The sequence below is a fragment of the Xenia sp. Carnegie-2017 genome, unplaced genomic scaffold, assembly GCF_021976095.1.
Source record: "Xenia sp. Carnegie-2017 unplaced genomic scaffold, XeniaSp_v1 HiC_scaffold_19, whole genome shotgun sequence".
NCBI classification, from domain to species: Eukaryota; Metazoa; Cnidaria; class Anthozoa; order Malacalcyonacea; family Xeniidae; genus Xenia; species Xenia sp. Carnegie-2017.
Window position 1 is genome coordinate 239,595 of NW_025813481.1, and position 4,054 is coordinate 243,648.

The 4,054-nt window shown below is 35.3% G+C and overlaps 1 long non-coding RNA gene across 3 annotated transcripts; it reads right to left on the bottom strand.

Moving 5' to 3' along the window:
• Positions 1–1,767: 1,767 nt before the first annotated feature.
• On the bottom strand, positions 1,768–3,379 carry LOC124439191. 3 transcript variants are annotated; one of them, XR_006946305.1, is made up of 3 exons: positions 3,368–3,379; positions 1,971–2,205; positions 1,768–1,838 (listed from the first exon to the last, which is right to left on the bottom strand). It is a non-coding gene; the product is annotated as an uncharacterized LOC124439191 (long non-coding RNA). The 3 variants fall into 3 exon arrangements; XR_006946304.1 differs by lacking the exon at positions 3,368–3,379 and having other exon boundaries at positions 1,971–2,047; positions 2,126–2,340; XR_006946303.1 differs by lacking the exon at positions 3,368–3,379 and having other exon boundaries at positions 1,971–2,384.
• Positions 3,380–4,054: the final 675 nt, after the last annotated feature.

Genomic DNA, 4,054 nt, shown 5'->3' on the forward strand with positions numbered 1-4,054 from the left:
TGACCCTAATCAAGCGTCGTTTAGTCTTTTAGTGTTTATTGCTCGTCCTTTGTCAAGTTGTTAGCAACGGTCGATTACAATCAAAAATATTACAGCAAAAACATTCATATTTTGTTGTTAATTTCACATTCTTCACAAGATTGATCACCCTTCATCTTGAAAAATAAGCAATTCGAGGGACACGCGAAGCAAAGCGTATTTAGACCGTACCCCAATGTGATCAAAATTACAATTTCGCTGTACACATCCAACAACTATTGTTTCATTTCATGGTGCCATACTAAATCATGTAAAAGCAAGTAATTATTGTGTCTGAAAGAATTAAGTGTGCACAATAAGCAAGAAATTTACGCTTTGTTCACGATGACGTCATCAAATGATCGTCAAATCAAAAATTTGCAAATTTTGAGTATTATAAGTGCCATTAGATAGACTGACTTCAGTTTGGTAAAAAAACACATTGAACCGTTTTATTTACTTCATCATGATACTGATAGGTCTTGTCTTATACCACAGACAGACTTGCTAACTCACCCGGTTTTACCGGCTGTCACCAAAATCTTAACACAAATCTCCAGAGCACTAGATTGGCAATCATATTCACCCGTTTAAAACTTTTGCAGTAAGATGTATTTAGTAAATGTGTATTTTGAACGAATCAAGTTTCAGTGAGTGTTTATTTGAAAACTGTATACACCATTACATTGACGAACAGAAGAACGTGGTAAAAAGGAATTGTGTATGAACAGAAAACCAAGAAAAACCAAGTAGATTTCTTGTTCATACAAATTGTGTGAAAGATTTGAACGCATAACTTATAATAGCTCAATATTTTTGCCCCATAGTCAGTCCAACCAGATTCGTTCAAAATTATTTCACTGACTATATGTCACTAAAGTAAGGTAAATGTGATGGAAAATCTGCTGGTCTGGAATATTCTTTTTAGATTTAGATGACAACCGATAAAGTTGTGCAAGCTGGCAGGTCTGCTTGAGGTATAAGTCATTGATCTGAAAAAATAGTACCTGGATAGAGCTTAGTAGATAAGATGCAGCTTTGTCACACTTTTGTCACGGAGCTCTTACCCGTGCCAGTTAGTTTCCAGTCCCCTGAAGTTGATCGGTGCGCGCGCATGTCAACCGGAAATAGGGTTTAATAAACATGGCATGGCATTGGATGGCGTGAAAATCGGAAATGCGACAAAGCTGGAAGTTGCATGCTATTGACAAAGTAACATTAGATCCGTTTCCTTTTCTCAATCGAAGGTAAAAACGGTAGAAAACGAGGTAATTGCATTTTATAGCTTATACTTTATCTAAAGGTTTACATTCTATCTCTTGAAACAAATGGAATTGAATGTAGACATTGATCTGGCATTAAGAATGAACAAATTGCTTTTGGAGTCAGAAAAGAATGAAATAACTGTACGTCAAAGTTTGTTAGAAAATAAACTTTTAGACTGCTATGCTGAAGAAATTGCTGCAATGATAAACGCTGAAGTAAATAAGAACTGCAATGGATGCATGATTGATCATCCCTCTGAACGCGAGCATGACTGTCTCATGATGGAGCATGACGAGCGTATGTTGTTGCATTTTGATGATGCCTTGGAAAATGTGTCCGAAGAGATTGTGATCAAAGATTTTATGAAAAGCATTGAAGATGTCAAGCCACCCGTTAATGGACTTGAGATACTAAAATACACTTGTAACGACTGGCGTAAAATATTTGTTTCGGATAAAAAGAACAAACTTGAAACGCGAGTCGTTAAGCTTTTGTAAATATATATTTTTATTTATTCCCGTTCGATTCGTAAGGTCAAACCATTACACATTGTTCTAAATGAAATATAAGAAACATGTATGAATTTACTGCTTACATGTTAGCACTTCTGTATACATATACGTAAGCGATGTAATATTACATAGAAAAAAACATTTTACGACAACTACAAACGAATTAAAACTTACTCGATAAGGTCTTTTATGAGACGATACATGCCCACACGAGGGTTTTACAAGATAATCATCACAGTGATCACATTTTTCTAAAAAATAAAATCGACGCCTCTGTTAAAGTTAATACAAACACTCTAAGGAACAGAAAAAAGACAAACGGTACTTACTGAAGGTATAAAACGACGCTTATGGCGAGGCCATCCTTCTTCGATTGCATGTTTGGATATTGCATCTTCACAAAGGCTCTCTGTTTCGTAAGTGGTTGAGATACACTACAGATGCGCTTGAGATGTGACCTTCGTTGCCATCTCGCAAATGTAAATTATAAATTACCATTGAATAGTATGACCTTGAATAATGTGGCGTGGGTAAGATCTGTGCAGTATCCTAGCTTTTAACTCTGTCCTTCTTAGATTTACAAACATTATTTTTATTTTAGTATGCGTTTGTTTTACTGGTTGCTAGAGATCGTATTAGGAGAATTTAAACCAAGAAGTTATGGCAATCAACTGATAAAAGTGCAACGCGCGTTTGATATTGATATTGCAGTAATTGATACCACAAGCCTATCTGCCTATAGTGGTTTAAATTTATTAACTTATGCATTCAAGATGCGATGTGGCACAACAATTTTAGTTGTTTCAGGCTTACAATAACCGGTTTACTGCCGAAAGTCGCGTATATAGGTAGAAGTGTGCCGTAAGCGTAATATTATTCGAGCTATTTCATGCATCATCACTTTAGGGAATTTCCCTTTTCATCTTATGAAGGCGCAAAATATTTCAAAAACATCGAGCTTCGCGGAGTATGTATAGCTCTAAGAGGCTTTCTTGGCATATTTCCATTAAACAGATAGAGATAGAAACAATAGCAGAGGATTTTTGCAGCTATGCAATATTAAAGTAATTTTCACACTAAACTGAAAATGAAAAGATTTTATTGAACAACGTCACTTCAAAATTAGGGTATTAGCGAGTGTTCTTGAAACAATGTCTCCATATTTTCCTTGAATAGCAACTGCCTTTAGTAATTTTACATTGACGTCTCCAACAACTTGCGGTTGTACAATGTTGCAATATACATACATCATGACGGATCCGTGCAAATCAGAAGCATAAGGGCTTTCGGTTGTTTTTGAAATCTCTACGTCTTTTCCGCCAAAACCAAGTAAGACCGACATTCGTTGATTAAATGATATTTTGTAACCCTGTCTTACATGCACTTTAATTTTTTCTGTGCAGGGGTCAAAGCTCAATTTGATATTGTCTTTTACTTCTTTGTCAAGAGTCTCGTTAACTGATTTTACTAGGTCGAAGGCTTTTTCATACAAGACATAGTTGACATATACCGAAGTAGGTAGACCTGTTTTGTGAGTTACATATATATGTGTATCCAAACCTTTTTTCAACGTGTCCCATGTATGAGGATATGTAATTGAATACAGTCCTACTTCCCAATTACCATTTAAATTCACAACGTGAGGTAGTTTTACGCGATAACCTGAAATCTTATTCTCAGGAAATACAGAGAAAGATGCATTACTAGGTAATGTCAGATAGAAGTGTGTCCCGCTCATCTTTAAGGTATAATGTGAAATGAACAAAATCATGAAAACGGTTACGTTTTATATATGTATTTCCGATGCCGGTACCCATGAATTAAATTTGTTTGGGTAGCCAGCCCACTTTACAAAATATTGTACATTGCCCCCTCTACCACGTTTCTTAAGTATTTTTTCAATCTCATAAACATCGTCTTTCTTGATGACTTTTTGAAGTTCTTTTTCATAAAATGTTCCTTGAAGTTCGTCCCCTTCATGATCTTTCAGTCTGTATACAGGAGGATTGCGTGGTATTTTTTGACTTACAGTGAAAATTTCTTTTGAAAAATTCAGTAAATACCCCTTCTCAAACTTTCGTTTTATTTTACTTATTCGTACTTGATCACCAATATCAAACTTATAATTTACATGCGTAGGCTTATTTAGTTTGCTATCACCGTATAAATTTTGCCGAATTCTATCTTCATTTTCACTTGTAACGTTGATCGGTTTTTCCTTAATGCTACGATGCATGCTATGATTATAAGAATACAGT